Source organism: Plecotus auritus (genome assembly GCF_963455305.1).
Source record: "Plecotus auritus genome assembly, chromosome: 13".
Classification (NCBI taxonomy): Eukaryota; Metazoa; Chordata; class Mammalia; order Chiroptera; family Vespertilionidae; genus Plecotus; species Plecotus auritus.
Window position 1 is genome coordinate 25612629 of NC_137779.1, and position 12961 is coordinate 25625589.

The following is a 12961-nucleotide window of genomic DNA, read 5'->3' on the forward strand; positions in this document are numbered from 1 at the left end:
AGCCATCTTGATTGCCTTAGCCAAAGTGACCTCCCTCGTGTCACTGTCTCTTCCTCCTGTTTCGTTTTCATTGATCAGAGCTGGAATCCTTTGATTATTATGGGCTGGGTCTCTGCCACCACTGAGTGCCCAGTGCCCTGAGGAGCCCCTGGGGCAGAGGGGCGGCACCGGGAACAGTCGCTGGGTGCGTGGGTGAGGGTCAGAGGACAGGAAAGCCCTTCCAGCCTAGACACCCCACCTTCTTCCTTGGAGCCTCCCGCATCGTCTTCCTTGGGAACGGAGACTGTATCGGGACCGCACCCCCTCTGGGTCTCCCTCTGCTCTCTCTCAGGGACTCCTGGGGGGGGACCTAGCGAGCCACCTGCTTTCCCTCTGGGCAAGCTGAAGGGGCTGGGTGAGCCGAGGCTTTGTAACAGCGGGTGTGGGAGTCCGAATCGCCTCCTCGGAGCTGCCCTAGGCGGCCGCGCCCCACTCCCGCAGACCCGCAGGGCCAGATTCTCGGTGAGAGCGTGTGCCCTGCTCTGTGCTTGTGTGAGAACTCCGCCCGTGACCCGCAGACAGGGCTGGGCAAGAGGCAGGAACCACAGGACTCCTGGAGCCTGCTCCAGCCCCGGCGTCTCACGGCTCCGTCATTTTAAGATGCCCAGCCCGGGCCATTTATCTGAGTGACTTCCTGGGCTCCCCTGGCACTTTTGCTAATTTCATATCATTTAATTTAATTTCGAAATGATTTTTTGAAAAAGGCTGTTGCCACAGAAGCCCCAACCACCTCATTCTTCTTCCTCCCTGAGGCTGGAAATACATCTTGTGGCTGAAGCCAGGTTTCTGGCCACGGATGCCCCTCGGAGGGCCCACAGCCGTTTGCAAAACTGCTGAGTTTGCTCTTCCCCCACTGGGCATAATTACCTCTCTCCTCTCCAGAGCCCCCTGCGCGTTCCGACCTGAGGAGGGAAAAAGGGCTGGGAAGCCACACCAAGTGAGAGATGGAGTCCTGGGATCTGGTCTCAGACAGAGAGGCAGCATCACCCGACACACACTCCCACGCACATGCACATGCAGGCACACACACGCACATCCATGCACCTGCACACACAAAGTGCACACATGTGCACACACAAGCAAATGCACACACACAGCACAGTGCACACACATGCATGCACACACAAACACACCTGCACACTCACACACATATATGCACTTGGCCTTAACGGATACACCAAGCATGCAGGCCAGAGGAAGAAGCAGTGTAGATTCTTCTGCTCTCCAATACTGGCTTCTTTCTTTCTTTCTTTCTTTCTTTCTTTCTTTCTTTCTTTCTTTCTTTCTTTCTTAAATATATGTTTATTGATTTCAGAGAGGAAGGGAGAAGGAGATAGAGATAGAAAAATCAATGATGAGAAAGAATCATTGATTGGCTGCCTCCTGCACGCCCCCTACTGGGGATCGAGCCCACAACCCGGGCATGTGCCCTTGACTGGAATCGAATCCGGGACCCTTCAGTCCCCAGTACGATGCTCTATCCACTGAGCCACACCAGCCAGGGCCAATACTGGTTTCTTTAAAGGGACTGGTCTCAGATGCTCTGACTCCTGCCCTGACTTGGTTCTGGTTTCCTCTGCCCCTTTGTCCCCATTCCTTGGGTGCAACTAGGCTTGTGAATTAGACCCAAACAGAGACCAAAAAAAAAAAGTGGTTAGGAGGGATCCCTTTTCATCCTCCTCAACTGTTAGCTCTGACTTTCCCAAACATCAAGGCTAACTCCCCGACTGACCGGAGAAAGAAGAGCAGACGTTCCTGGGTCCCGCAGCCAGCGAGTGGCTGAGAGGCATTGCCGGGAATGCTGCGGGGAAAACCAGCTGCTTCTGAATGAGAACAGCTAATGTTTACCGGGCACTTGCTAGGGCCCAGGCACACATTTACTCCTTCCCACAGGCCTCAAGGTGTCTGCTGCTGCAGCCATCAGCATCGCTCCCATTTCACAGCGGGGACACTGAGGCCCAGAGGGAGGTGACCTTGCCCCAGGTCCACTCTGTTGGCGAACCCTGCAGTGTGATTTCAGAGCCCACGTGCTTGCCCATGGCACCACGTTGGATCTGTCATCCTTGCCCACATCCAGTCTTGAAACTTCCCCGTAATTGGCATGGATAGAGAGAATAGACTCAGGTCAAGACCGTGGTCTTTTTTCCCTAGCCTTTCCTCTCCTGTCCCACCCCCTCCTGATCCTCAAAGCTTAGAACGGTTCATCAATTTTGTTTGCATATCCAACTTGAGACACTGTCATTTCATTAACTCGAGTGAGGGGATCTTCCTGTGAGGCTCAGCTTCAATAATTCCCTTTAAAGTTATGGAGAAATGTATGCTTAATTATATTTGCATATGAAAAATAGGGTCTAATTAGTTTGATTGATTATTATTTTAACCCTAATGGCATTTTGAGTATCTGTCCCAACTAATAGCAAGTGTATCGCTAATAAATCATTGAATTTTTTACGGCATGGTCTATTGAGCTGGCTTATGAGATATATTTTATTAATATCCTGGAATGTATTGAAACTGATACAAGTCAAACAACTGCTCATTTATTAAACTGTTTAAATGTCAGTTTTATACAAGAGTAATAATACAGGAAATATGTTCGTTCAGGAGACATCAGCAGGCCACGGGTACTAAAAATATTAGTTATCTCGGAAAAATATATTATGGAAATAAAAGTCCAATTATGTCACTTATTGCACTGAGTAAATCTATATTGACTAACATAAATGTTGCACATTAGCGGCTGCACTTTCTTTCAAACTTTTTAATTCTCTAGGTTTGTGCTCAAGGGCATAATAAAGCCTGAATTTTTAGGACAGAGGAGTCATTGGGCAGATAGGATCAGCCCTGGCTGGTGTGGCTCAGTTGGTTGGGTGGCATCCTGTGCCCTGAAACGTTGCCGGTTCGATTCCCGGAGGGGGCGTGCAGGAGGCAGCAGATGGATGTTTCGCTCTCACATCGATGTTTCTCTTTCTCTCTCCCTCTTCCTTCCTCTTTCTACAAATCAATACAAATATATATATTTTGAAAAAGAGCTGATCAGTGCTCCTCATGGTGTGGTCTGAGGCTGTCCCGTGCACCGAAGGTCCCCTTTGGTAAGGATGTCAGTTCTGGGACATTTCCAAGGACTGGAGCTCAGATCACAGCTCTGCCAGGAGCACGAGTGTCATCCTTTGCTCACTGTTCATCTGATGAGACTTTTGGGGGTACATGCTGTGTATTGGGGGCCTGTGCCATGGGGACGCTGGTGCACCCAGACAGTCAGTGTCCTGGCCCCACGGAGGTGACATGCGAGGGGATTAAAAGGACAACGATTTCCCCCTGCGACTGCTATGCATACCAACTAAAAGGAAAAAAACACTTTCGCTCACAACACTCCAACACCAAGGGTGTGGACTTCGCCCCACACCAACCAGTTCTTCAAAGCCTGGGACACCCGCTGGATGTCTTACCGTGCCACGTGGACACTGACTACCTGGGGTTAGTGGAAACCCCACTGTTAATGATTCAGTCCCACAAATCCCTCCCCTCACTGCCTCCCCCGCTTCAGACACCAATCACAAGCCGGGGCCTCCTGCACCTCTGACCTACCAGCTATAAGTCGGGGGTTCCCACGGTCCCCTCCTTGAATTCAAAAATTTGCTGGTATGTCTCCAAGAATGCAGGAAAGCACTGTCCTTACTATAATCGGTTTATTATAGAAGATATCACTCGGGAACCGCCAAATGAAAGAGACTCATGGGCAAAGGCTATGGGAAGGGGCGGAGCTTCCGTTTCCTCTCTGGGTTCCCTCCCCCCTCCCCCACCCCAGCCCAAGCACCTGGGTGTGTTCACCAACCGGAAGCGAAGCGGAAGCTCTCCAAACGTTGTGGTTTAGGGTTTTGTGGAGCCTTCATGATGTACACACAGCTGATTAAGTCATTGGCCCTTGGTGACTGAACCCAATCTCCAGCCCCTGGCCCCTCCCCAGGATGTGGGGGTGGGGATGAAAGTTCCCACCCTCTACTTACATAGCTGGCTCCACTGGCAACCAGCCCCCATCCTTAGGGGCGGCCCAAAGCCACCTCCGTAACAGCCAGCCAGGCATGGTGGGAAGGGACTGCTTAGGAATAACAGGAGACACCCCTCTCACCTCAGCCACTCAGGAAGTGCCTAGCCATTGCTTTAGGAGGTGTGTACCCGAAACGGGGAACAAAGACCTAATATCTATTTCTTGTTCTATCACGACATCACAGTGGGGAGACCACGGACAAAGAAACAATGAGATCCTTTCAAATACTAATGATCCAGGCTATGAGGGACTCAAGCAGGCTGTTGGATGGGGAATGGCATGGACAGGGTCCCTTTAAATGGGAAAGTCAGGGAGAATTGCCGAGAAGCGGATAGCCAGATAAAGGAGCCAGGGGGTTGTCTTCGAGGCCAAGGGGACAGCAGTGGGGAAGGCTCTGAGGTTAGTGCACAGGGCAGAGTGCAGGCCGGTGAGGCAGGAGCAGAGCGCGCCAGGGAGAGAGTAACGGGAGCTATGGGGGCACGAGATCCGAAGACCCTTAGATTGTGCCTACTTTTGGGTGTGATGGGGAGCCTTTGGATGGTTGGGCGAAGGAGAGGGAGACGGTCAGATTTAGATATATTTTGCCAAGGGTGCTGGGAGGAGGATGGACTGCAGAGGGCCGCGCTGGCCGCGCTGGCCCTGGGGGATCCAGAAGGAAGCAGGTGCAGTCATTAAGGGCGGGGCGGGGGGAGGGAGAGAAGTCCGGGCATCAGGATGTGTGTGGAGGGCGGGTTGACAGTTTACGCTGATGGATTAGATGTCGGGAGACAGGGAGAGAGGAACCAAGGACGCTCCTAGGGTTTGAGTGGAGCCTCTGGGTACCATTTACGGGGCCAGGGAAGAGGGTGTGGGCAGAGTGTATTTTTGGTCGCATCAGGGTGGGAGGGACCAGTCAGAGCCGTCTGGTCTGGTGGTTCTCTAATGTTAAAGGTGCATCAGAATCGCCAAGGATGCTGGTTACCATCAGCATCTGTTGTCCCTGGAGATTGTGATTCGGCAGATCTGGGGGTGGGGGTGGGGGGCGGTGCAGACAGGGTCTGGATGGGTTTTTAGTAACCCCTGGGGAGTTTGATGTGCAGCCGTGTTGGGGGGCCACTCTTCTGGTCCCCTCATTTTGCAGAGGGGAGACCGAGGCCCAGGGAGGAGGCAGGGCTAGGAGGCGGACGTGGGCATCCTGGCTTTTGGCTCGTTGCTATGACTCAGGCTGCCTTCCTCATCAGGAAAGGAGCCCAGAGGAATATTCCTCACCTCCCCCCCCCCCACCTGCCCCCACCTCCCTCCACCTCCCAGGTGGGCAAAGCCCAGACATTCCAGCTCAATCAAGCTCAGGAATGTTCCGGAGAGAGGTGGGGTGGGGGAGCTTTTGGATTAAGGTAGAGACAGGAGGGCGTGGTTCAGGTCTTGGGCACCGCCATCGTGTTGTGCAACCTTGGACAGGTCACACAACCTCTCTGATCCGTGGCTTCTCTATAATCGGGCGTGAAAACGACACCTTCCGCACAGGGTGTTGTGAGGCTCGAATGGGATGCTCATGTGAGCGGCTTAGCCCCGGGCCTGGCTCAAGGTAAACTCTAAACACACATCAGCTATAATGTTGGTCCAAGGGAGTATGGATACCCAGTGGCGACCTGGGGAGGCAGCCCAGAGGAGGGGTGAGAGCGGGAATCAGACAGACCTGGGTTCAAACCCCATCTCTTTGCTGTGGGAACCTGGGCCAGCGTTCCACCGCTCTGAGCCTCTGTTTTCTCCTCTGCAAAGTGGGAGGAGGGGCGTTAGAATACTCACGAGGAGGATTGGTTTGTGGATTTGAGAAAAAGGTGCATTGACATTCAGGCTCCGAGTCTGGCCCATCAGGTATGGGGAGTTATTCGAATTGTGCCAATTTCAGTTCACAGACCCAAATCCTAGGCCAGTGGTCGGCAAACCGCGGCTCGCGAGCCACATGTGGCTCTTTGGCCCCTTGAGTGTGGCTCTTCCACAAAATACCACGTGCGGGCGCGCACGGACAGGGCAATTGAAACTTCGTGGCCGATGCGCAGAAGTCGGTTTTCGGCTCTCAAGAGAAATTTCAATCGTTGTCCTGTTGATATTTGGCTCTGTTGACTCATGAGTTTGCCGACCACTGTCCTAGGCCATCGCAACTTATGCAGAAGCCATTTCCTGCCACAGGGGACTGCCAAGGAGAGCAGGAGCCTGGACCCTCACTGCCTTGATAACTCGCTGTGTGACCTTGGGGGGGCCCCTCACCTTCTCTGGTCCCTGTTGCCTCATGGGAAACGAGGCTGATCTGGTTAAACTCATGGTCTTTTTCAAAGCCTTAAAAAAAATCGATTACTGTAAAGGTCTGTGATTAGTGAGAAACCATCTGCTCCAGGCAAAGACCAGATCCTTCCCAACCTTGGGGGACCATGAAAGGGGGTATAAAACAATAATAAGCACCCGGCTTAGCAAATTGCCATCTCACGGGCCTTAAAAACGAATATCTGCTTTTGTATCAGCCTTGATTGAAATTCTTAGGCTATGGCGCCGTCCGCGCCATCAATGCCTTAATTAGAAATTAGGACAGTCACATTGGCATAAATTAAATCAGACTAAAGATGATTAACAAAGTAATGCAAGAAATCATTAAATTAAACCATTGTGCCAAGTCCTCTGCTGATCTATCACAAATTTGGGCTGCTAATGAGGTCTTAATTAGTAAGTTAGGTTGAAATAATTCATGTCATTCACTTCAAAGACAGCCCTCTTTCTTTCTTGCCTGTTTTTTTTCCCCTCTCTTTTTGAATCCAGCCCCCACACCCCACCATGCGAATGTATCATGGCTGTGGAAGGGGGTGGGGGACATCCTTAGTAAATAACAGGCATTCCTCGGCTGGAGGGGTGCAAACAGCTCACAATCTAAAGTGACAGAATGGCAGGAGGCGATGGAACAGTCCAGAAGTTTGTCGCCTTATCATACAGGTGGGAAAACCGAGGGCCTGACGAGGGAAGGGTCAGAGAGGGTATTCGGGGCAAAGCTAGGGGCGCGGGCATCCTGAGTAAGGACTGGCTCTTTTTCCTGTGCTTTTGGGGTGCCTTCCCTTTGCCCAGAAAAAGCAGCGGGTGAAGGAAGCCGGTTCTGAAAGGGTTCACCGCGCTGTCAGGCGAAGCTTGCCATCTTCCTGGTCGCTCTCAAGTGTAGTGGCAACGGCGAGCGTTTACTGAGCACCTATTGCATACCAGACACTGTGCTGAGTGCGTTCCTGGCCTCTCCTCCTTTCACCTGCAAAGCCTTCAGCAAAGCAGACATGATCACGTTCTCTGTGTTACTGGCAAGGAAGCTGAGGCTCAGGGAGGCGCATTCACTTGTCCCAGGTCACACAGCCGGGAGGAGACAGAGCTGGAAGGTACCGCTGATGCCACAGCCTGAATGTTTAACCACTGTGCTCTCCTGCCTCAAAAGTCACTACCAAACGGCTGGGTGGCTGGATGGGTGATGCATGGGCAGGTGGCAGGGGTTGTGGGAAGGGTGACAGGGGGCCAGCCAGGCAGTGGCACAGATACGCGTGCTGACTCAGCGTGGTTTTAGAGCAGGTGGGGCTGCTGGAAGATCAATGGCTTTGGGGTCAGGCAGGCCTGAGGCTGACACCGGCTTCTGCACCCCCCGGCCATGTGGCCTTAAGCCAATTGCTTCCTGTGTTCGTGACATCCAACCAACTGAGCCACACCAGCCAGGGGTCTGTGAGCACTTTCTAGAAGCCAGACAGTACCAAGCACACGGCATACCTTATTTTTCTTGCGCGCGTGTGTGTGTGTGTGTGTGTGTGTGTGTGTTTATTGTGATAAACGTAACATAAAATTCGCATTTTAACCGTTTTCAGGTGTGCAAAGCAGTGGCATTCAGCACATTCACAACGTCGTGCAACCATCACGTGTCTATTTGCAAAACCTTTTCATCATCCCAGACAGAAGCTAAGCATTAGCTCCCCATTTCCTCCTCTGTCATTCTGGGGGAACCTCCGTTTGACTTCCTGTCTCTCTGCATTTGCTCGCTCTAGGCGCTTCATGTAAATGGAGCCACACATGTTTCCTTCTGGTGTGTCTGGCTTATTTCACTGAGCATAATGCCTTCAAGCTTCACCCACGTTGTAGCAGGTGCCAGAACGGCATCCTCACAGCGACCCCCGGGGGCACCTGAGGTTCAGAGAGGTGCAGTGGCTTTCCCAAGGCCACACAGCTGGCACGTGGGGGTGTCGGGGCCTGAACTCCTGGACTTGCGGGGCGGGCGTGTTGACCACCCTTCACTTCTCCATCCTGCCTGCCTGGGCATCTCTCGGGGCTGAGTACTCACCGCCCAACCACAGCTCCACAAATGACACCCCCCCTCCCCCGCCCACCTTGCTGCTCGAAGTCATCTATTTCTTTCCCACAGCCGAGATGGCTCCCCACCCAGCCAGGGCCAACACAATCACTTCTTCATTGATTCCGCATCAATTAATTAAAAAATCCATCCAACCACTCCGCAGCTTGATGGACTTTGAGGATTCAGAAGGAAATAAATTAGTCCTGGCAGCAGGGGGGTGGGGGTGGGGGGTGGAAGTGAGGGGGTGGGAGGGGAGTAGGTGGAGGCTCAGATCCAGGGCCCCAGCTCTGTGCTGCTACCTGTCCCGTGGATATTTCAGGTGGGAGAGCCTTCGAACCTGGGTCCGGAAACCCTCCCCTCCTTCCTGCCGGGGCCATGGCTGTCCTGGGGCACAGGCAGTAAGCCCCGGCATCTGTGGTTGCTGACCACTGGACCAAAGGCCAGGCCCTTGCCAAAGCTGTGGGGGTTCCGAGAACTAGAAAACCGGGCCCCGCCACGAAGCTTGCTGTCTGTGTGGGGCACAAACAGCACACTGTGGGCCAGTTACTATTGCGCTGGTTCTTATAAGAGACGTGTACAAAGAACCGTGGCAAGGAAGGGGTGAAGCAAAAGCTACCCAGCCAAGGGGGAACGTGACTAGGGCTTTGAGGGGTGAATAGGAGTTTACTAGGCAGAGAAGGGAATTTCAAGTAGTGCGAATGTCACGAGAAATATAGAGGTGAAGTGTCGTATGACTTACACGTGGGATATTTTTGAGGATATAGATGAGTGTGTGTGCGTGTGTGTGTGTGTGTGTGTGTATGGGGTGGGTGGGTGGGTGGGTGGAAGTAATGAGGTGCAAAGCTGAAAAGTTGGGGTGAGGCAAATTATCAAGAACCTTGAATGCCAAGCTCAGGTGATTCAGTTTGGCTCAGTGAGCACGAGGGAGGGTGGAGACAGCAGGGATTTTTATGAAAGGGAGGAAATATGGAACCCATATATTAAAAAAATAATGTTGGATGAATTAGGGATCGTTATCCCTTCAGGGTCTAGTGGAGAACTGAGTATATGAGGAAGGCTGCCTCTCAGCCCCCAGAAAACACAGTCAGCTGGGACTCCAGCAGGTCCGAGACTCAGTTCAAGTCCTGCCTCTTCCAGGAGCCTTCCCTGATCACTCCTCCTCCAGATGGGGTGCTGGGCTGGGAAGAGCACTGGGGTGTCTGCTACACCTGGATTTAAATTCTGGACCCATATTTGCCCAGCCTTGGCCCCTAAGAAGACATTTCATCCCCAGGAGTCCACCTGCTTCCTCTGAGAAAGGGGTGTGGCCACGATTCCAAGATCAGCCAGGTAGGACTGTCGTGAAAAGTAAATGAGATCACAGATGGGGAGGTGCCTGCCCATTGCTGGGTCTCCTCCTGGCGGGAGGGGCCTGGACATGAGCCTGCTGAGCCTTTCCCTGACCACTCCCAGAGACACCCAGGAAGTGTCTGGCCCAGTGCCCCTCCTTCCTGGAGATTTCGGCCCTGACACTCTTTAGTTTTATTTCTAGAACCGAGGATCAGGGACAAAACAAACCCTCCTAGTGCCAGGAGAGCTCATAAATTATAGGGAGATGAGAATATTTTAATACAAACCAAAGGATCCCAAGTACAAAGAACTGTTCTGAGAATGTGTCCCCCTCCCCCCGCCCCGCTCCCTCCTCCTTTCCGTCCCCCTGATATTTGGAGCTGAGGAGAATCCTCGGGGAATTTATAACAAGTGGAATATTTAAGGGGAGGGAGCCAGAGGTCCCTTTGGCGTTCCCTTTTCAAGGGAAGTCACCTCGGAGTGTCTGGTACATGCATGAGTGACATGAAAGGAAGACGGTGCGCAGAGGAGAGAATATGCCAAGAATTGTCAATTATGCAAAAAAAAAAAAATTGCTTGTCCAAAAGAGTGATGTGTCTGGCTTTATTCCCTAGATGGAGTTCGGCATGCTGGCCAAGGCCTTTGCCAGACGGTGAGATTTTTCTACGAGCGCCTCAGGCCTTAGCTCCTCCATCCCACCTGTGACAACAGGTCACTTCGTCAGCTGGGGGTCACTTCGTGCTTTGACAAATCTCAAAGACCCTAATGTTCTGAGTCCTTTGGTTGGGAGACCATTTCCAGGAGAGAGATGGGCTGGTGATGTGCTACGCACCCAGTGCTGGGCATGGAAGACAGATCAATGACTGTATCGGTTCTTCACCGCCCTGATAATGCTGTGTAACAAACAGCACCGCAGTCTCGGGAACATACACTGCCTCTTTTGCTCGCAGGTTAGTTAGCTGGAGACTTCTGCGGGCCTGGCAGGTCCCAGCTGGGCTAGCTCGTGCAAGCGGGTGAGTTGGCTAAAGGCTGGTCGGTCTAGGATGGGCTCATTCCCATGTTCAGGAATTGACTGGCTATCAGCTGGGGTGATGGAGGTGACTAGGTCACATGCCTTGGGGCTGGCAATGTCCTAAAGGGTACAAGCTACAGAGCTTCTCAAGGCCCAGTCTCAGAACTGGCCTAAATGATGGTGAGCCCCATCAGAGTGGCCATCACCCCGTTTTACGTTGCATCTGTGTCTCTTGACTCCGTGCCTGGGCACGGGGTGGGGGGTTGTGCGTAGTAGACTGTCTTGGCTGAATCACGGACAGGCCAGCTCACTGCGTGGCGCTGAGCAAGCCCTTTGCCCACGCTGAGCCTCGGTCTGCCTATCTGTAAATTGGGGGTGTTGTATCGCTGCCCATCCTGCCTCTATTTTCCGAGCCCCAGCCCTGTGTTGGGGGCTGGGTCTACGGGGAAAATCCTGACCCATGGGTTTGCTTGCCCGTCGACAATGTCCAGACTCTCCACCTCTTAGGGTGGCTGTGGGATGGGTTAGGAAAAGGACATGAGGTAGGTGGCAAGAAGCTCTACCCCCGGGGAGGACAGTTCAGTCCAGTTCACATTCCCCATCAGCTGGCCAAGGCCTTTGCCAGACTTCTCAAAGCTTTCTCCACCCCTAGGGGGATGCCCAAGGTCACGTGTGCTCACCAGGAAGGTGGTAAAAAATCCACACCTGGAGTTAGTCTCCAATCAGTGAGATCCACCGCCCCACCCCATCCTTATCTTCATCCGGGTGCTCTTTAAGAGGATGCCAGACGCCCACGTTCCCCCCTGGAGCTCTGTTCCGAGTCTTTTATTTGAATCCAAGGGAACTAGCTGAAGACACAGCTCTCAGAATCAAAGTGGCTAAGATGTCCAACTGGCCCAAATTGGTTAGAAAATGAGTATTTCCCAGCTGCCCAAAGGGCTCCGTCTGACCCAGGGTCTGGAAACTTCCATCCCTCCCCTCCCCCGGGAGTCGTGGGAGCAGCTGGCTGGGGTCACTCTCCCAAATTCCGAGCCCGGCAGTGGGTAAAATGTGATCCTTTTATTCGAGTAATAGAGACGAAGTTCCCGGGTCTTCGAGGAGCATCAATCCTGAGATTTATTAACCAATTTAAAATACTATTGTCTTTCACTTCAGAGCAAGATTGAGGGGTGTTGTTGGAGGAATGTAAAGGCAGAGTGGCTGAGCCTCCGAGCCAGGAGGTGTCTGTACCTGGGACTCAATAGATATTCATGAACATTCCCGTATTTAGTGAAGGAAATAACTTAATACCGACAGTGCGATGGAATAATAGCTATTTCCTGGCTGGCTTGCAGGCCTCAGAAAATGAGATTGCGGCGGCTTCATTTTTCTTGTCTTTTCCTGTGCTCCCTGCCAGAGAGGCGGCCGCCCTGGGATTCTCTCTGCATTTCCAATGAGCTCAGGCCTGCAGCCCCCTCCCAGCCCCGGTGCTGTCCTTCTCACCCCCTCCCCTCCGTGACCTTGGCCCAGGCTTTGTGGAGAGGCCACCCAGGGCTGACTTAGTGGTCCAGGTGGGGATTAAAGTAGCTCAACCTTTATTCAGGTGAGAGGCAGGCAGACTGGTCTGTTTTGGGTGGTGTCAACATTTGTTCATTCATTCATTCATTCATTCAATCATTCATCATTCACCATTCATTCATTCATTCATTCATTCATTATCCACTGAGTGTCTACCATGTGTGGATGCTGAGGACACCGATAGAACGCTCTCAGGCCCTGCTCTCTCCGAGCTCACCAGGCATTAAAGGAGACGCACAGGGAAGGATTCCAGGGGTCCCTAGAGCGACTCATACAAGGCTCAGTGAGGCCAGAGAAAGGTGGAGGCTGGACACCTAGAGGGACAGGAAGTCAGATGGCGCTGTACACCGTCTGCCTTTTAAAAGCTGCCAATACGACCCATGCAGTCACCCCCTGCCATGCCCCCGATAAGCCTGATCTCACTTGGACCTCAGAGCAGCTTCATGTGGCCCCTTCATTCTCCCCGGTCTACAGGTGAGACAATGAGCTGTGTGTCGCTACAAAGTGGCAGAAACAGAACTGGAACCCGGGACAAGGCCGCGACCCGACTCAGTCCTGCCCTGGAGGGGTTTACAATCTGGCGGGCAGGGGAGACAGACAAGTGGATGGGAAAGCGCTCTGAGAAAGGAATCCA